Below are 22,421 nucleotides of genomic sequence, written 5' to 3' on the forward strand. Positions count from 1 at the left end.
TTCTTGCTCTTTGAAGTCATGGTTTGCCAAATCGATACATTACACTTCGTACTGAGGTTGTAGTTTGAGTCTAGCAGTCACCAAAAACGACAAAATTTACACCTTTAGAAACAAAATCCGTAAGATCTAAACTTGACTTTCATTGCGATTTCATTTTTTTTTTAATTTTAATTTTTTTACTTACAAAACACATCTTGTGTCGTTATTTTTGCCTTCAAGAATTGAAATTTGATTATGTTGATTTTGATAAATTATTTTTCTTTTATCGGGTAAAGTTTAGTTTTTTTTTATCTTTGTTTATGATGTTCATATCACGATTTTCTTTGCCAAAAGAACAAACTTTATTACGATTTGAAATAATTGTTTATCAGCTTAAACTCTTACCAAAAGAAGAAACTTTTAACATATTGAGGTTTGCAATATTCATTTATGCGAATTAAACGGTCTTCTCTTTGGGAAAAAAACAAATCCTTAATTGTTAATATTTATAATCTTGAATTTACGACTTAAATGTATTTGGGGAAAACTATTAACTTTAAACTATTGAAAACTATTGAAGTTTGCTTTTTAACAATCAGGGGTTTTTAAAACTTTATCTCATTATGCAATGTTGCAGTATTTATATTTCTTCACTGATACTTCTTTTATCCAAATTTGCCTACCTGAGTACTCTATCTGGAATATTTCTATATTTTATTCTTAAACTTTTTTTAAAAAATAAGTATAGTGACGAAGAATAAAAAAATATATATTTTTTAAAAAATGATAAAAGGAAGGATACCTATGAACATGAAAATAAATAAATCATATTTTTCCACATATCTTATGACACGACATATTTATGACAATATCATTTATTACGTCAAAATAAATTAACTCGTTAGGTGATAAGAACTCTATTTATTAATTTCTAAAATATAAAGTTTCATATTAAGATAAATTCCAAAATTGTGTTATAATTAAAATACTAAAAATATAATTGTTTTGGATGTAGGGATGAACAACTTCACAACACACACCATCACACTTTACTCCTTTACTGCTCGCTTGGATAATTTGATTTCAGCAAAGTCTATGTTTTATATAAAATATAAAAAGTTGTAATACATAATATTTTCATTTAATTAATGATATGATTTCAGCAAGCTTAAAATATATTCTTACAATAGTTTGATTATTTTTTATCACTTTCTTTACAATACGATGTATAAATATGAATTATCTCTCCTTATATAATATAATTAAAAGTAAATCTAATTTAATCCATAACTATGATTAAAAGTAAAGGTTAATTACTTATAAAAAAATATTTAAATAATCAACTTCAATTTTTTAAATTTTTTGTATAATTTTTTTATACAAATAATTATATATTTCTTTCAATTTATTACAAATTATTTAAGGTTTTATCTAGAAGATATAATTTTAGGCAAACTCATTTCTCCCTTGGAAGATAGTTCGCAGTTGAGAAGAATGGCTTAGGCGACCATTTTCATTAAAGCATACAACATCTCTGAATGAGAGAGAGGCCTTTGTAAATCTCCCTCTTGGCATCAGTGAGGTTAAACGACACTTTTTCGCCTAGACAATAATCAGTGCTGAAGATGCCATCTTTTAAAGGCACTGAGCTCTCAACACCCTGAGGCTCCTCTTCGGTGAACAGGTTGATGACGAACTTTCGCCATGGTGATGACAAAAAGACTTGTCCTTTTGCAAAGGCACAACATTTGTAACCACCGCGACGGTCAGTTTCCTAGTTGCCTCATCCGACGTCGATTGGTATTTGTTGAATATATGTTTGAACAAAGCTTTATCTCTAGGGCTCTTGGACACCATAATATCTGTAATACAAGCACAAACCTTGATAAGTTAAAAACTCGGTCAGTATTTTCTTTAACTAAGAAAAAAACTTACCACAGAGATCCTTCCACATTCGGGAAGATCCATACGCCTATAGAAGTTTTCAGGTAGGAAATTTTCGAGGAATTTATTTTAGAATATATCAAGGCAGATAATTCCTCGGGAGTCATATCGGGCCAGGCCCTAGACATGATGTAGGTAGGTCGACAATTTCAGTACAACGGAAATTTTGGTCGATCTTCGTAGAAGTAATATTGACGACTGACATAATTTATTTCTACCTTAAAAGCAAACTTTAAAGCCTTTGTAAGAGGAGGCAAAAGGGGTAAACTGGCTCATCTTGGACCTACTTATTAACGAGAGCATCCCAGTCTTCTCAGAACGCCAAGTGCTAAAATGGTGAAGAAATAATGTTAATCCTTTACAGAGGAGTCATAATGCTTGAAGAAAATACCACATGTTCAGATGAAGTTGTGTTCGGACAACATTCAGTTTGCAAAGTACGTCAAGTGAAATCATCTAAAGGTAGTAGAACGTGTAAATCAGGAAACAAGAAAGTGTAGGAAAAGCCTCTTTAGAACCCTCACGGCCATGGCATACATGCTCATTTCTTTTATAAACCTGAAAATTGAAGAGGGTATTGGGGATTTCTTCTTCCAGGAAGTCAATGCGTTCGACAAGGTACCGGATAAACTTCCCTCACTTATACTAGGTGGCATACTCCAACGCGTTATGATGCACCATTCGCGTATCCCCAACCTTTCCTTTCCGAAAACTCCTCTGTTAATGAAATGCTAATAAGGCTCAACAGAAGGAAGGAAGAAAGCCCCACCACTATCTATAAAGAAGACCAAGGTCAAGGTCAGTCAGCAATTGCTTCACAACCATAAGTTCAAGCCCCATCCAAAGTTGTTGTACATCAGGCAACATATCACGTCACCACTGACAACACAGAAACAACACAACCTACAAGGGAACGTGATTCTTCGATGGTGCACAACTTGAGGAGAAACAACCCTTCAGCTACAGACACAAATTCATTATACCCTCGGGGCCTACCTCGGGGCCTAAGGGGTAGTATACTGCTAACACCAAACGATCAAAAGACCCAAACCACAAACTATGGAGTAGTGCAAAGACAATGGCGACAAATCACCCACCGAGACAAATGTATAAGCTCACAAAGCATATCCTGTCCAACTAAGTGTAAGGGCTGAGCGATGGTAATCACTTCCCTCGCACCATGAGCCATGTTAACCTTTGAAAGAAGTATGCGATCCAAGCACGTAGCCTGGATTCGCTACTTGGAGCTTATGGAAGCTAGTGGGGCTTCTGGGAACATTTTCTTCTTCCTCTGTGTCTCCTTCTTTCATATTCTATTTTGTAAGCTTGAGGCTCTCCACGGAGATGAAGAGCCAAACTCGCATTTGTAGCCATTGAACTCTCATGTACTATGTAAATGCGTTGATTATATATATATATATATATATATATATATATATATATATATATATATATATATATATATCTTTTTTCCATTTAATGTTAATTTCTTGTTTTTACTCTTAATGCTTGCTTGAAATAGGGACGTTGAAATGTGCGTTTGCTTGCTAGTTTTCCAAGGGATTGGTTCTTAGTGAGAAAACCTAGGCTCTTTCACCTAAGGGAGTAGGGTTTTAGTGTTTTAACGAGTTGAATTTAGTGTTTGATGGAGAGGAGATATTTTTGTGGGTGCACGAGAGTGAAGTCATGAATTCTACCAACTATCAAAGTCCACCTTTAATTCTTTGTTGATTTAATTACTTGCACATATTCTTGTATTTGTTAGTCTAAATGAGTTGTTAATCGTACAATTCTTTAGTATTACGATACTTGGTCTTACCATTTTATATTACTTAAGCAATTCAGTATACTTGCTGAGGAGCAAACAAATTTTCTTAACCCTTTTTCTTGTTGTTTGTGTGGTTGTTGTGTCATGTGTTTTTATGTGCAATAGTAACTTGTATAGAAATGAGCTCTCTGGAACGTTACCGTTCAACGATATCATTCTGACACTAAACGCCATACCAGCAGAGCCTTAACCCTGTTTTTATATATATACTGCTCAATGGTGAGTCTAACTGAAAAATTGGGTCTGACCTACAAATTGAGCCTGGGTGCATTGTTTTTAGGGGCCATTTTCCGAAACCCTACCACTCACCTTCTCTTCTATGCAGCTTGGTGATATGGAACAACATGCCTAAATAGAAAGCCTAAGAACTAAACAGGAACAATTAAGAAATAGAATTAAAAGACTAAAATTGTAAGAGAGAAAAAAGAGGAAACTTATGAATTGGAAGACATGTCACTTGAAAGGATCCGAGATAAATAACAAGGAGAATCGTCACTTGTTCTTCACAAGATAAAACCCAAAATTAGACTAAGAGACAAAATTCTATCTCAAAGAAGTAATGCAATTGAATGCAAAACACTCTTTATATTCAAATTTGAATGTGTTCAAGGTGTGTGTACAAAGGAGACCTTAGGTTGCTTATATAGCACTAGGAGACGAAGTAGATGGAGAAAACTAAATGATGTGAGACTTGGAGGCCTTTAAGTTTGGACAACAGCTCTCAAGGTTGTTTTAAGTCCCACATCTCTTAATTTTACAACTTCTTAAGGGTATATAAGCTACCTAACTAGTCTAAAGATAACAAATAAAACTATACATGTGATAACTTGCAATACAAACAACTAAAAGGAGAATAAACTTATGTATTCTTCTTTCTTTTAAGTCCAAGCTATGTGAAATCTCACATTGCTTACACCTTAAAAAAAAGAAGAATATATAAGCTTTTTTACAACCAAACAAAGAGAAAGAAACTAGAAACTAGAATAGGCAAAATACAAGCCTAATAAAACTTATGTTATTTCTTTTTATGCTTCTTGTCACTCTTAACACTCTTCATTCTTGCCCCATCTATGATCATATCACTTAGTCCCTTCCCTCACACTCAAACTCTCCTCCTTACACTCTGTAACATCCCGAAAGGGTCTTACACACTTAACCTCCACCCCTCTATTGCTAATCCCTCACCACTTTTTGCCCCTCAAACCCACCATTTTCCCCACCCAAAGGCCACCTGTGCTTACTTTTTAAGCACCACAGGAGTCAGCTGCAGAAGATCATTTCAAGCTTTTGAATTTGTGCACTCAACACTCCTCTATTTCTCTTTTTTGTGTTCAAGTAAGCATAAGTTTCTTTGCCCATTTTCGATGTTGTAAATACAAATTACTAGGTTTTATAGTGCTATTATTTTCTTGTTGTCTCGTTCTATGTTAAGATTAACTGTTGGGTGTTGTTGGTTGTAGGTGTCCATGTCTGGTTCGCTACTGCTTGCATTTTATATGCTGAGCACCAATGTTCTATGGAGCCCTCTATGTTTTCGCTATGCAACGACTATTTTGCGGCGCTCAACACCAGCGGCAGGTTTGACTCTATTGCTAATTGTGTAGTCTGTGCTTGTGATTTTTCTTTTTTTGCCCCTATTTTGAGTCTTTCTAGGCTTTTGACATAGTGTTTATGTGCCTATGCAGTAGTCGTTTTTAACTTATCTCCAGTACTTAATCATGATGGTGTCTTTGCCTTGTTTTTTTTATACAAATGACACCTTCCTCAAGACTAAAAAGGCTGAAGAACCCTATTGGTCAGCCCTATAGGGGTAAAAAACGAAAGGAAAAGTTTTACTCAAACCGCTTCCTCTTTAGGCAACATGAGAAAAAATTGTTGTGTTTGAAAATAGAAGACTTTGATAGAGAGGACATTTATTTTGAAGCCTACTGATGTTTCTGATTTCATGGTGGAGTCAGGAGAGGGTATTTATCCTGCCCCCGCAAACATTGTAGTGGTAAAAGAGTTCTACGCAAATGATAGAACATTCACTAATGAGGTTGAGCCTTTCATGAGTTATGTGTGGGGAAGGCGTGTCCCCTTTGATGTTGAGACAATTACTCCTTCTTGGGAAGGGAGCGACAGATGGGCGAAAATCTGTGCCAGTATGCCCAATATGTAGAAGATGAAGATGATATGGGAGAAGTTAGGAGAGTAATTTTTCGTCCTAGGGGCGCTTTTCACTGAAACAGGCAGTAACAACTTGTGCACATTAAGAGATTTGCAATCTAACCTCGGTGAGTAAACTTTGGCCACATTGATCACACTAACCTCTCTCCATGCTTTCATCTCTCCGACATCATGGTGGGGCGGTCCCTGATTCTTTACAGCATCCTCTCTAGGAAATCATTAAACTTTCGTCCCACAATTTGTATATCCTTCCCACATTACAAAGTAATGAAACCTAAAAAATTTCGTCCCACAATTTTTACATCGTTCCCACATTACAAAGTAGTGAAACCTTTAGTTTCACAGAGCACAGAATTTTCTCCCACAATTTGTATACCCTTCCCACATTACAAAGTAGTGAAATCTTTAGTTTCAAAGGCACAAAATTTCCTCCCACAATTTGTATATCCTTCCCACATTACAAAGTAAAGAAACCTTTAGTTTCACAGTGCACAGAATTTCGTCCCACAACTCCCACATTTCAAAGTAGTGAAACCTTTAGTTTCATAGAACAAAATTTGTTCCTACAATTTGTATATCATTCCATCGTTCCAACATTACAAAGTAGTGAAACCTTTAGTTTCACAGGGCACAAAATTTTCTCCCAATATTTGAATATCCTTCCCACATTACAAAGTAGTGAAACCTTTAGTTTCAAAAGGCACAAAATTTCCTTCCACAATTTGTATATCATTCCCACGTTACAAAGTAGTGAAACCTTTAATTTCACAAGGCACAAAATTTCCTCCCACAATTTGTATAACCTTTCCACATTACAGAGTAATGAAACCTTTAATTTCAGAAAGCACAGAATTTCCTCCCACAATTTGTATATCCTTCTAGAATTACGAAGTATTGAAACCTTTAGTTTCACAGTGCAGAGACTTTCCTCCCACAATTTGTATATTATTCCCACATTACGAAGTAATGAAACCTTTAGTTTCACAGTGCAGAGACTTTCTTCCCACAATTTGTATATCCTTCCCACATTACAAAGTAATGAAACCTTTAGTTTCACCGTGCACAGAATTTTCTCCCACAATTTATATATCCTTCCCAAATTACAATGTAATGAAACCTTTAGTTTCATAGTGCACAGAATTTCCTCCCACAATTTGTATATCCTTCCAACATTACAAAGTAGTAAAACCTTTAGTTTCACAGGGCGCATAATTTCCTCCCACTATTTGTATATCCTTCCCACATTACAAAGTAGTGAAACCTTTAGTTTCATAGGGTACAAAATTTCCCCTCACAATTTGTGTATCCTTCCCGCTATAAAAAGTAATGAAACCTTTAGTTTCACAGTGCAGAGACTTTCTTCCAACAATTTGTATATCGTTTCCACATTACAAAGTAGTGAAACCTTTAATTTCACAGGGCACGAAATTTCCTCCCAATAATTGTATATTCTTCCCACATTACATAGTAATGAAACTTTTAGTTTCACAGTGCACAAAATTTCCTCCCACAATTTGTATATCCTTCCCATATTACAAAGTTGTGAAACCTTTAGTTTCACATAACACAAATTTGCTCTCACAATTTGTGTATCCTTCCCACATTACAAAGTAATGAAACCTTTAGTTTCACAGTGCACAAAATTTTCTCCCACAATTTGAATATCGTTCCCACATTACAAAGTAGTGAAACCTTTAGTTTCACATGGCACAAAATTTCCTCCCACAATTTGAATATCCTTCTCACATTACAAAGTAGTGAATCATTTAGTTTCAACCGGCACAAAATGTCCTCCTACAATTTGTATATCCTTCCCACATTATGAAGTAATGAAACCTTTTGTTTCACACTGTACAGAATTTCCTCTCAATTTGTATATCGTTCCCACATTACAAAGTAGTGAAACCTTCAGTTTCACATATCACAAAATTTCCTCCCACAATTTGAATAACCTTCTCACATTACAAACTAGTGAATCATTTAGTTTCAAACGGCACAAAATGTCCTCTCACAATTTTTATATTCTTCTAACATTACGAAGTAATGAAACCTTTAGTTTCACAGTGCAGAGACTTTCCTCGCACAATTTGTATCACCTTCCCAGATTACAATGTAATGAAACCTAAAGAATTTCGTTCCACAATTTTTACATCATTCCCACATTACAAATTTGTTAAACCTTCAGTTTCACAGGACACAAAATTTCCTCCCACAATTTATATATCCTTCCCACATTACAAAGTAGTGAAATCTTTAGTTTCAAAGGCACAAAATTTTGTCTCACAATTTGTATATCCTTCCCACATTACGAAGTAATGATAGTTTCACAGTGCAGAGACTTTTCTATCAAAATTTGTATAAGCTTCCCACATTACAAAGTAAAGAAACCTTTAGTTTCACAATGCACAAAATTTTCTCTCACAACTTCCAAATTACAAAGTAGTGAAACTTTTAGTTTCACAGGACACAAATTTGCTCCCACAATTTGTATATTCTTCCCACATTACAAAGTAATGAAACCTCTAGTTTTACATTGCACAGAATTTTCTCCCACAATTTGTATATCGTTCCAACATTACAAAGGTGTGAAACCTTTAGTTTCACAGAGCACAAAATTTCCTCCCACAATTTGAATATCCTTCCCACATTACAAAGTAGTGAAACCTTTAGTTTCAAAAGGCACAAAAATTCCTCCTACAATTTGTGTATCGTTCCCACATTACAAAGTAGTGAAACCTTTAATTTCACAGGGCACAAAATTTCCTTCACAATGTTTATATCATTTTCACATTACACAGTAGTGAAATCTTTAGTTTCTGAAAGCACAAAATTCCCTCCCACAATTTGTATATCCTTCCCACATTACGAAGTAATGAAACCTTTAGTTTCACAGTGTAGAGACTTTCCTCCCACAATTTATATATTCTTCCCACATTACAAAGTAGTGAAACCTTTAGTTTCACAGGCCACAAAATTTCCTCCTACAATTTGAATATCCTTCTCACATTTCAAAGTAGTGAATCATTTAGTTTCAAAAGGCACAAAATGTTCTCCCACAATTTGTATATCATTCCCACATTACGAAGTAATGTGACCTTTAGTTTCACAGTGCAGAGACTTTCCTCCCACAATTTGTATATCCTTCCCACATTTCAAAGTAGTGAAACCTTTAGTTTCACGTGGCACAAAATTTCCTCTCACAATTTGTGTATCCTTCCCACTTTAAAAAGTAATGAAACCTTTACCTTCACAGTGCACAGAATTTCCTCCCACAAATTGTATATCCCTCTCACATTAGAACGTAATTAAACCTTTAGCTTCACAGTGTACAGAATTTCCTCCCACTATTTCTATATCCTTCCCATATTACATACTAATCAAACTTTTAGTTTCACAATACACAAAATTTTCTCCCACAATTTGTATATTCTTCCCACATTATAAAGTAATAAAACCTAAAGAATTTCGTCCCTCAATTTGTATATCGTTCCCACATTACAAATTAATGAAATCCTTAGTTTCACAATGCACAAAATTTCCTCCCACAATATGTATATACTTCCCACATTACAAAGTTGTGAAACCTTTTGTTTAACAGGAGGTTTCACAGGACACAAATTTGCTCCGACAATTTGTATATACTTCGCACATTACAAAGTAATGAAACCTTTAGTTTCACAGTGCACTAAATTTCCTCCCACAATTTGTATATCGTTTCCACATTACAAAGTAGTGAAACAGTTAGTTTCACAAAGAATAAAATTTCCTCCCACAATTTGAATATCCTTCCCACATTGCAAAGTAGTGAAACATTTAGTTTCAAAAGGCACAAAATTTCCTCCCACAATTTGTATATCTTTCCCACATTACGAAGTAATGAAACCTTTAGTTTCACTGTGCAGATACTTTCTTTCGATAATTTGTATATCGTTTCCACATTACAAAGTAGTGAAACTTTTAGTTTCACAGCGCAAAGAATTTCCTCCCACAATTTGTATATCATTTCTACATTACAAAGTAGTGAAACCTTTAGTTTTAGAAGGCGGAAAATTTCCTCCCACAATTTGTATATTCTTCTCACATTACGAAGTAATGAAACCATTAGTTTCATAGTGCAGAGACTTTTCTCCCACAATTTGTATAACCTTCCCACATTACAAAATAATGAAACCTTTAGTTTCACCGTGCACAAAATTTTCTCCCACAATTTGTATATCCTTCCCAAATTACAAAGTAATGAAACCTTTAGTTTCACAGTGCACAAAATTTTCTCTCACAATTTGTATATCCTTCCGACATTACAAAGTAGTGAAATCTTTAGTTTCTGAAGGCACAAAATTTCCTCCCACACTTTGTATATCATTCCCACATTACAAAGTAATGAAACCTTGAATTTCACAGTGAAGAGACTTTCCTCCCACAATTTGTATATCGTTTCCACATTACAAAGTAGTGAAACCTTTAATTTTACAGGGCACAGAATTTCCTCCCACAATTTGTATATTCATCCCACATTATAAAGTAGTGAAACCTTTAATTTCAGAAGGCACAAAATTTTGTCCCACAATTTGTATATCCTTCCCACATTACAAAGTAATAAAACTTTTACTTTCACAATGCACAGAATTTCCTTCCACAATTTGTATATCCTTCCCAGGTTACAAAGTAATGAAACTTTTAGTTTCAAAGTGCACAAAATTTCCTCCCACAGTTTGTATATCCTTCCCACACATTACAAAGTAATGAAACCTTTAGTTTCACAGTGCAGATAATTCCGTCCCACAATTTGTATATCCTTCCCACTTTACAAAGTAATGAAAACTTTAGTTTTACAGTGCACAAAATTTCCTCCCACAATTTGTATTTCTTTTCCACATTACAAAGTAATGAAATCTTTAGTTTCACAGTGCACAAAATTTCCTCCCACAATTTGTATATTCTTCCCACAATTTGTATATCCTTCCCACATTACAGAGTAATTAAACCTTTAGCTTCACAGTGCACAAAATTTCCGCCCACAATTTGTATATACTTCTCACATTACAAAGTAATGAAACCTTTAGTTTCACAGTGCACATAATTCCCTCCCACAATTTGTATGTCGTTCCCACATGACAAAGTAATGAAACCACAATGCACAGAATATCCTCCCTTAATTTGTATATTCTTCCCACATTAGAAAGTAAGGAAACCTTTAGTTTCACAGTGCAGAGAAATTCCTCCTACAATTTGTATATTCTTCCCACATTACATAGTAATGAAACCTTTAGTTTCACAATGTACAGAATTTCCTCCAACAATTTTTATATCCTTCCCACATTACAAAGTAATGAAACCTTTAGTTTTACAATGCACAGAATTTCCTCTCACTGTATATCCTTCCCACATTACAAAGTAGTGAAACTTTTAGTTTCACAGGATACAAAATTTCCTCCCACAATTTGTATATCCCTTCCACATTACAAAGTAGTGAAACCTATTTCATAGGGCAGAAAATTTCCTCCCACAATTTGTATATCGTTCTCACTTTACAAAGTAATAAAACCTTTACCTTCAAAGTGCACAAAATTTCCTCCCTCAATTAGTATATTCTTCCCACATTACAACATATGCACCATTAATATAACTTGTAGAAGGTTCACAAGCTCCCACTTTCCAATAACACACCATTAATAATTCTCCCAACAAGTTTAGTCAGCCACAAATTAACTTAGAAAAATAATAATGTAAGCGTAAGTAATGAAACTTTTACCTTCACAATGCACAGTAACTTAAAGAAAAATAATTTAAGCATAAGCAGTGAAACTTTTACCTTCACAGGCACAAAATTTCCTCTGCCCGTCCATGATTTAAATAGAAGACGAAGTACATGTCCGCAAAAGAAATCCTAAACCTGGCAACGACATGAAAAGGAATTTTAATAAAGAGGACCCACAGAAACCAATGAAGAAACCCTAATAAACTCGATGTACATGATACTAATCTTGAGGTTATTACCATTAAAATGAAAGGAATGACTGAAAGGTCCGTCCTTTTAATTTGCTGCCCAAGAAAATATAATATATATATCTATATATATATATTTATATATATTTATATATATTCAGAATGTTAAACAAGAACATTGATGTTTTGCAAGAACGAGTTCAAAATTCGATTGTCAATACAGGAAACGAAACAAGACTACAAAATAAAGGTTTGTAATAAAAAAATGAAGTCAACCTGAATGCTGGCTAATTACCACTAATAAAATGAACGGAATGTTCAAGATTCATCTTTTCAAAACACCTAAGAAAATAAAAAATTAATTATCAGAACTTCAAAACAGAAGTGAGATAATCAAGAATTACAAAATTAAATAATCAAACCCAATGAAAATGAAGAGTTAAAATTACAATATGAAAAAGAAAGGTGCACATAATAGATTATCAAGAACCGGTTGCTAATTACCACTACTAAAATTCAACTTTATAGAACTTTCAAACAAAGAGTCAAAGCCCTACCCCTACGTTACACAACAAATCGAAACACCATTGAAAAGATTTATCTTTTCAAAACACCTAAGAAAATAAAAAATTAATGAAAGGAATGACCGAAAGGTCCGTCCTTTTAATTTGCTGCCCAAGAAAATATAATATATATATCTATATATATATATTTATATATATTTATATATATTCAGAATGTTAAACAAGAACATTGATGTTTTGCAAGAACGAGTTCAAAATTCGATTGTCAATACAGGAAACGAAACAAGACTACAAAATAAAGGTTTGTAATAAAAAAATGAAGTCAACCTGAATGCTGGCTAATTACCACTAATAAAATGAATGGAATGTTCAAGATTCATCCTTTCAAAACACCTAAGAAAATAAAAAATTAATTATCAGAACTTCAAAACAGAAGTGAGATAATCAAGAATTACAAAATTGAATAATCAACCCAATGAAAATGGAGAGAGAAAATTACAATATGAAAAAGAAAGGTGCACATAATAGATTATCAAGAACCGGTTGCTAATTACCACTACTAAAATTCAACTTTATAGAACTTTCAAACAAAGAGTCAAAGCCCTACCCCTACGTTACACAACAAATCGAAACACCATTGAAAAGATTTATCTTTTCAAAACACCTAAGAAAATAAAAAATTAATGAAAGGAATGACCGAAAGGTCCGTCCTTTTAATTTGCTGCCCAAGAAAATATAATATATATATCTATATATATATATATATTTATATATATTTATATATATTCAGAATGTTAAACAAGAACATTGATGTTTTGCAAGAACGAGTTCAAAATTCGATTGTCAATACAGGAAACAAACAAGACTACAAAATAAAGGTTTGTAATAAAAAAATGAAGTCAACCTGAATGCTGGCTAATTACCACTAATAAAATGAATGGAATGTTCAAGATTCATCTTTTCAAAACACCTAAGAAAATAAAAAATTAATTATCAGAACTTCAAAACAGAAATGAGATAATCAAGAATTACAAAATTGAATAATCAACCCAATGAAAGTGAAGAGAGAAAATTACAATATGAAAAAGAAAGGTGCACATAATAGATTATCAAGAATCGGTTGCTAATTACCACTACTAAAATTCAACTTTATAGAACTTTCAAACAAAGAGTCAAAGCCCTACCCCACATGTCCCGTATTCACTATGCACTACGTTACACAACAAATCAACTTTGTAGAACTTTCAAACAAAGAGTCAAAGCCCTACCCCACATGTCCCGTATTCACTATGCACTACGTTACACAACAAATCGAAACACCATTAAAAAGATTTATCTTTTCAAAACACCTAAGAAAATAAAAAATTAATTTTCAGAACTTCAAAACAGAAGTGAGATAATGAAGAATCACAAAATTTAACAATCAACCCAATGAAAGTGAAGAGAGAAAAGGATAATATGAAAACGAAAAGTCCACGTGATAGATTATCAAGAACCGGTTGCTAATTACCACTACTAAAATTCAACTTTATAGAACTTTCAAACAAAGAGTCAAAGCCCTATCCCCACATGTCCCATATTCATTGTGCACTACGTTACACAACAAATTCAAACACCACTGAAAACATTCATCTTCTCAAATAACCTAAGAAAATAAAAAATTAATTATCACAACTTCAAAACAGAATTAAGATAATCAAGAATCACAAATTGAACAATCAACCCAATGAAACTGAAGAGAGAAAAGGACAATATGAAAACGAAAAGTGATAGATTATCAAGAACCGATTGCTAATTACCACTATTAAAATTCAACTTTATAGAACTTTCAAACAAAGAATCAAAGCCCTACTCCACATGTCCCATATTCATTGTGCACTACGATACACAACAAATCCAAACACCATTGAAAAGATTCATCTTTTCAAACCACCTGAAAAAATTAAAAAATAATTTTAAAGAACTTCAAAACAGAAGTGGGATAATCAAGAATCACAAAATTGAACAATCAACCCAATGAAAGTGAAGAGAGAAAAGGACAATATGAAAACGAAAAGTCCACATGATAGATTACCACTACTAAAATTCAACTTTATAGAACTTTCAAACAAAGAATCAAAGCCCTACTCCACATGTCCCATATTCAATGTGCACTAGTTACACAACAAATCCAAAACACCATTGAAAAGATTCATCTTTTCAAAACACCTAAGAAAATAAAAAATTAATTTTCGGAACTTCAAAACAAAAGTGGGATAATCAAGAATCACAAAATTGAACAATCAATCCAATGAAACTGAAGAGAGAAAAGGACAATATGAAAACGAAAAGTCCACATGATAGATTATCAAGAACCGGTTGTTAATTACAACTACTAAAATTCAATTTTATAGAACTTTCAAACAAAGAGTCAAAGCCCTACCCCACATGTCCCATATTCATTGTGCACTACGTTACACAACAAATCCAAACACCATTGAAAAGATTCATCTTTTCAAAACACCTAAGAAAATAAAAAATTAATTTTCAGAACTTCAAAACAGAAGTGACATAATCAAGAATCACAAAATTGAACAATCGACCCAACGAAAGTGAAGAGAGAAAAGGACAATATGAAAACGAAAAGTCCACATGATAGATTACCACTATTAAAATTCAACTTTATAGAACTTTCAAACAAAGAATCAAAGCCCTACCCCTCATGTCCCATATTCACTGTGCACTAGTTACACAACAAATCCAAACACCATTGAAAAGATTCATCTTTTCAAAACACCTAAGAAAATAAAAAAATAATTATCAGAACTTCAAAACAGAAGTGGGTTAATCAAGAATCACAAAATTGAACAATCAACCCAATGAAAGTGAAGAGAGAAAAGGACAATATGAAAACGAAAAGTCCACATGATAGATTATCAAGAACCGGTTGCTAATTACCACTACTAAAATTCAAATTTATAGAACTTTCAAACAAAGAATCAAAGTCCTACCCAACATGTCCTATACTCATTGTGCACTACGTTACACAACAAATCCAAACACCATTGCAAAAATATCACAATTCAATCCATGTTTATGGTGAAGAAGTCTGATACATAAATAACAGAAGAAAATCATCATCCAAAATGTCTGCAAAAGATTATCCTACACCGTTCTAACCTCTATTCAACTATTTTAATCAAATGTATGCAAAAGAAATCTCAGATCTGGCAACAAGATGAAAAGCAATTCTGATAAAGAGGAACTACTAATAGAAAAAGACATATAGAAACGATATGTAAATTTGACTCAAAAAGTCAATGGGGAAACTCTCACAAACTCGATGAGATGCACACAACACTAATCCAAAACTCATAACATAATCGATGCCATACAAGAAGAAACACGCATTGCTTGTCTTCCTAAAAGGACCAGAAATGCAAGAACTCAAAAAACCCAACGGATCTAATTGCTCACAACAGGCTCGATAGATGCAGGTCATAACAATTCGATCCTAATGTTCGGTGATCAAGAAATTAAGAATATGTTGAGCAGTTATCATTTCACGTTTAATTTCAAGCTTTATGCAGATGGTAAGGCTCAAACAAATCCTATTCCAAAAGTATTGTTGTTTACTGATCTGGAAACAACAAGGAAAGCAACCAACCCAAAACCCACACAAGAAAATAGCAAATTCAGAATAATAGTATAAAACCAGGGGAGACCTGGTAAGAGACTTGATGTGATTACGTCATCCTGTTCATGAACTCAAAATCCAAAGAAGATAAAGATGCTAATAATAGAGAAATTAAATAGAGAGGACAACACTCAGAAGAAATTAGATTATCCCAAGTTGTCAAATTCCACACTCTAGTTATTTTTAATACTGAATCAGCAAAAGAAATCTCAGAGAGACTAGGCAGCGTGTCTTGAAAAGGAATGAATGAAAATATTTCAAACAACTCCTAAATTTGACAGTCCTAATTCTGTGTACTAAGAATCACATCAAATTTATGTGAAAGAGTAACAAAAACACCACTGCAAAGAAACAAATGGCAATTGAATCCTTATGTTTAGTCATCAAATCCGGAGAAACCAAATAGAGAGGAAACTTAAAAGAAATTAGTTTACGATGAAAACAAACCAGTTCAACACCTAGACGTAATCAAACATAGAACCTACATTCAAATTCAAATAGATCTCCATCATCACATAAAAAGTTCTGAAGATCTGCTGCCAAAGTTTCCACATCCAATGATGAATAATAAATTATAGGCTTCAAAAACAATAGAGACAACATAGTCGCTCATAACAGACTCTACGAGATACAAGTCATGACAGGAAACTAATTCAAACCCTGCTGCAAAGAAACAAATCACAACTCAATCCTAATGTTCGATGGTCAACTATAGCAATCTCAAATAATAGTAGAAGAAACAAGTAAAAGAAATTAGGTTATCTTGAGAAGTTGCCCTTTCATGTTACTTTCCAGCTTCATGGTAGTGCTTAAACAAATACTATTCCAAAAGGATTGTTAAGAAAAAGGATGTCCCATTCAAATTGGAATAGATCATATAAAAAATTCTATCGAAATTGCAAAGCAACAAAGTCGTGCCATGCTACTCCACTCCAAAAACTAGTGCCGTTAAGATTGGAATAATTCCTGATATGTATGGAAATAGCAAGGAAAACAACCAAAGAACAAAACACAGAAAATACCAGTTTTGAGTGACCATATAATTGTCAACACCAGGGCAGAACAATTAATACAAAGGAAACTCAGAAAGAATTAGATTATTGAGAGTTGTAAGTCATTCTAAACTCTTGTACAATTTTAATATTCAATCGGCAAGGGAAATCTCCTAGAATGCTAATGCTATGAATGCAAACAGTTCAACCAACTCCTGGATTTGTCAGAAATAAAATAACCTGGGTCGTTAGCAGTTTTAAATCTTCTTCCAATTCGTTGCATCAAGAACCAGCACCACAAAATTGACAGACATACGTACCTTCCTATTCAACTAACAAGAGAGACTACCTTCCTATTCAACTAACAAGAGAGACTAAAGCAATTCCAATTCGAACATAAAGATAAAACATAAAGATAAAACCTAAAGCCTCACAAGAAGTCCAATAATCAACTGCCATAGCCTCCACGACCTAACAAACATTCATAATAAGTCTTCCCTGTAGAGCCCAAGTAATGGAGAATAATTAAGAAAACAAAGACTCTACTTGCTGCAAACAAATAAATGCAAATAGTGCAAGCCCTGATATATTTTTATAAAAGTGAAAAGCGTTATGGGACTCAATCCTCACATGAATAACCACGACAACTACAATTAACAGAGCACAAAAACGGAATGATCGGATAGAAATAGCATAACTATGAAAAACCAAAATTAATAAGGAAAATATATAAAGTAAGAAAGAAAGATTATTTTGAAAATAACATGGCTCTATAGCTGAGAAAATTTTACGAGTCTGTAAAAGAACAAATTAAAATAGAAGGAAACGAAACTCTTTACAATAAGATGACTCAATTGCAGAAAGAAAAGTATAAGTGTGGACAAAAAGAGAGAACAGGAGAGAAAAGTGCTTACCCGCAACAGTTTGAAGAAGGGAATGGCTGACACAGACGTGATGAAACTCACAAAAATTCAAAAACCGTAATGGCTAAGTTTCTTTCAATTAGAAGAGGTACTTTTGTGGGTGTCAAATAAAACGAATACTTCTAATAAAACTTACAGTTTCACAGGATTTTCATCCACTGCTTCTCAAACCTACAGCACACATCCATTGCCTCCCTACAAAGCTCAAGAGGAAAGCAGGAAGAATTAAATCGAAAAAAATAATCTCTTACAAGATTAAAAAGTACAGAAACCATAAGGAAAATACACAAGCACAAGACTCGATGAAGATAGAAATCAGCATTGCTTGTTCAGTGCTTGAAAAAGAATGGATACAAATATTTGATATATATATCTGTCATCTAAATACCTTCACATGATATATTGGTTGTCTTCCTTGCAAAGACCAAGAATGTCTTACTAGAAAACCAAGTTACGATGAATCCATACACTCAAGAATGAAAAACTAATAGATAACATCATTACAGCCTCGATGCTACGTAGGAACAATTCATAAATTCAAGAACGAAAAACCCAATGGATAAACTCGTAACAGGCTCTCGAAACTAATCCAAAGACTGGAGCAGAGACACAAAATAACAATCCAATCCTTACTGTTCAGTGATCAAGTCCAGAGAAATTTAATACAGAAGAAACTATGTTACCCTGAGCCGTTGCAAATGAATAAAAGTTAAATGTCTGATGTAACAGAAGAGAAAATAAAAGATCAGTAAAAATCTATTGGATAAATTCAAGAATTAAAAATTCAAGTATAGAACCAAAAGATAAATTCAAGAACTGAGAAAGCAATGGAGAAACTCATAACCGGGATCGCTCTCCATGCCATGCAGGACATTACATAACAAACTAAGACACTGCCACAGGTAAACAAATCACAGTTCAATCCATATGTTCGGTGATCAACCAGAGAAATTAAATATTAGAAAGGAAACTCAGAAGAAATAATGTTTTTCTTATCATCGATGGCAAAAAGAAAATTCATAGACCCAGATACCCGCCAAAAAGAAAAACCAACAATAAAGGTTCAGAAAAACCAAAAGATATATATAAAAAAGGAGAGTCGAGATTGACGGATGAGATTACGTGGTGTGTGGAAAATTAAACGGTGATGATGCAATTAAAATTTTAATGTTGCAGGTCCTTCTCCGTTTGGGACCACCAACTTGGCATGGTGCTAACGGCTTCTTACCTTTATTATTATGAACGTTGAAACAGCTGTTAGCTGAGAAACGGAAATTTACATAGTGAAAAACATTTTAATTATTATTTTAAATATGTTTTTCATATTTAAATGTTTTTAAAAATATTATTAAAATTTAGATTTAATTAAGTTTTAAATTGTTTGGATATGTTTAGTTAAACCCATGTTAAAATATATAGAGTATTAATAAATTTTATACTTTTTAATTCAATATTGTTTTTTAATTTTTCTTTTAATGAGTTAGCCTGATTCTTATTTTATAATTTTATAATTTTTTTTTCAATTTTAGGTGTGAATTAATTCTAATCAAGTTAAGTATATTTTATGTTAAGTATATTTTATGTTAAGTTGAATCAAACTCACTTTTTAAGTAAAATTGAGTTGAATCAAATCAAATCGAGTTTATCTCATCAGATTTAGTTTAGTCAATTTCACTTATGTTATGTTTATTCGGATTTTTTTTTATTTAATCATGTCAAGTGTGATAGAATAGACTCACATTGTACTAACGTTAACCTAAGTTTAAATCATTTAAAAATAAATAAAATTCAATTTGTAATTAATATAAATTATTTAAAATCAATTTATAATTTAAAATATTTTTTAAATTCGTGTTATTTTGAAAAAAATAAAAATGAATTAAAATATTATAATGAAATCAAATGCACTCTCCTAACTCTAATTCATTTTAAGGATTTGAAGCTTCCTTGATTTTAATAATTTGGTAAATCAATAAGAGAATATTTATTTAGGAGTAAGTTGAAGTTGATCATGAGTCAAATTATACCTCTAAATATAATATTTAAAAAAATATAAATATGTGATTAAACATGCAGTAAAGGTGGTGATTAAATATTGATTTCACAAAAACACTGAAGGACTTTTTTTTTCTATCTCTCTCTTTGATTTATAGAAAAAATTTACTTATTCATAGGAATAAGCTACCGTAATTTCAAAATTTATAGAAAAAAAAAACTAATAGAAAGAATGATCTTTAAATTCAATAAATCTCCAAAAATTAGAAACATATTTAAGTGAACACATAATACACAGGCTTTAACGAGCCATGTGTACTTGAAGTTGGACTTGGGCCTCACCTAGATGCAAAAGTCCATGGGCTATTTATCCTTATCAATGATTTTTACATGCACCCCTGTAGTGGGTGGAAAATCACTAAAAAATCTTTGAGTAAAAGTTAAAAAGCAAACCTTATCCTCCTAGTCTCTGTGCCTTCATCGAATGAAATCACATGAATTGACAATGGAGTACATGAACCTAACTTTAGATCCACACTTTCAAAGCACTTGTTATCAATTGTCAATCGTAGCTTCCAGATCCTTTGAACGGGAATGGTAACACCAAAGTGCTAATCTAAACCTGCTATAATACATATTTCGAATTACAAATTATAATTTTAAATATAATTTTACATTTCAAACCATGTAATCACTAAAAAGACACAGAAATATTATATTTCAGATTGCTTATCCAAAGTATTCTGAATATTTATTTTTTAAAAATATTCTTCTTTTTTAAATGCTTAATTAAGTTTTAAGTATATAATATGTTTGAGTAATTTTATTTTATTAGATTAAACTTAATTAAAATTAAATTCTAATTTATATTTTATTTAATCTACAATTATATTTTATATTTTATTGTAATTTTATTTTAAAAATCTATAAATTATTATTTTTTAAATATGTGTGGATGTTTACATATATATATATATATATATATATATATATATATATATATATATATATATATATATATATATATATATATAAGTTTTAAAACATTCGCGGACAACTTTTAAATGTGTGTCTAACATGTAGCGAAATGGACAATAATCAAATTATTTTTGTTGTGAATTAGATAGCAAATAAACATTATTCGTATTTGATTCGATTCGTAATCATCTAAAATAACAAATTAGTTTTATTATTATATGAAACCATAAAAAAAAATGAAGAAGAAAGCGCAAAGAAAAACGAAAAATCATAAAATAAAAGTTGATGAAATTAAAATTGAAGTGAAAACAACAATGTGTTGAATGTGAGTAATGAAAACGAAAAAGAAAATAAAACAAAAACTTAAATATGATTTTAAAAGACTATGTACTCCTCACATAATAATTTAACTAAAGCACCTATTTCTCAAACTCATTTGATTTTCCGTACATGTTTTAACAACTATAGTTGTGGTTTAGTATTTTCTCTTACTAAGAGAATATAATTTGAAAGTCGATATTTATATTACTAGCACATGGTATGATTTAGTATAATGAGACCAATTTAGTGTTTTACAAGAACCACCATGTATATAATTACTAATTCTTAGCACTTTGGGAATATTTTAATTAATTCTTGCTTTCTTTCTAATTTCCTTGTTCAACCAATTGTAAAACTTGAAAGGCAAGACCTAACAAGCTTAAATGTTCATAATTTTTCTATATTAACAATCAGTGCAACAAACTCCAGTCTTGTTTCACAGTCTCTCAATATTTTATTTAAGTTTATGTTTTATCTTTATTTTGTTTACCCTCATTCAACACATTTACTTCATTTTCAATCGCATCTCACATATTGTTATGTTGTTGAACCTCATTCTTGTCCTACAGTCTCTAGATTATGTATTTAAGTTTTCGTTTTGATTTCTTTTTTGTTTTCATGCTGCTTTGCACCTCAATTTTTTACCCTCATGTGTTTAACCACAATACTACACACTTTAATATTAACACAAACTAACATTTGAAGACAAAAAAAATTAAATCGTAGAAATTCAATTAAAATAATATAACATTTTCACTACTCAATACTAAACATTTTTAATAGGAATTCAATTAAAATACCCAAAATTATAATTAAAGCTTAATTATCATTTTTTTAACAATAAAAAAATTATTAGTACATTGGATACTACTTATTTTTAATATCGTGTAACTAATTATATGGAAGAAAGACTCCATTATTATCATTCGGAATCTCGATAAGTTTATGGATTTAAAGTTTTAGATTTGGAATTACAAAAACGAGAGGCACCCTTACTCTAAGGGTATTTTAGTCATTTCATAGTTTAGGGGGTGTATGGATAAATTTTGAGGTGCATAAAGAAATGATAGCCCATGTAGAGCGGAAGCGAAGAGACCCAGGACCAGGAGTAGCACTCGTCTCTTTCTCCGTCTCACTCACTGTGTA

The 22,421-nt window shown here is 32.2% G+C and overlaps 2 long non-coding RNA genes across 2 annotated transcripts; one reads left to right on the plus strand and one right to left on the minus strand.

The window, feature by feature from the left end:
- The first annotated feature begins 1,604 nt into the window (after nucleotides 1-1,604).
- On the plus strand, nucleotides 1,605-19,313 carry LOC148194561 (uncharacterized). The gene is made up of 3 exons (XR_015781520.1): nucleotides 1,605-1,744; nucleotides 5,212-5,329; nucleotides 19,158-19,313. It is a non-coding gene; the product is annotated as an uncharacterized LOC148194561 (long non-coding RNA).
- LOC148194562 (uncharacterized) lies at nucleotides 1,711-19,169 on the minus strand. Its single transcript, XR_015781521.1, has 3 exons — nucleotides 11,918-19,169; nucleotides 11,733-11,813; nucleotides 1,711-1,841 (listed from the first exon to the last, which is right to left on the minus strand). It is a non-coding gene; the product is annotated as an uncharacterized LOC148194562 (long non-coding RNA).
- Nucleotides 19,314-22,421: the final 3,108 nt, after the last annotated feature.

The sequence above is a fragment of the Vigna umbellata genome, chromosome 8 (assembly GCF_029865625.1).
Source record: "Vigna umbellata cultivar VRB3 chromosome 8, Vumbellata_1.0, whole genome shotgun sequence".
Classification (NCBI taxonomy): domain Eukaryota; kingdom Viridiplantae; phylum Streptophyta; class Magnoliopsida; order Fabales; family Fabaceae; genus Vigna; species Vigna umbellata.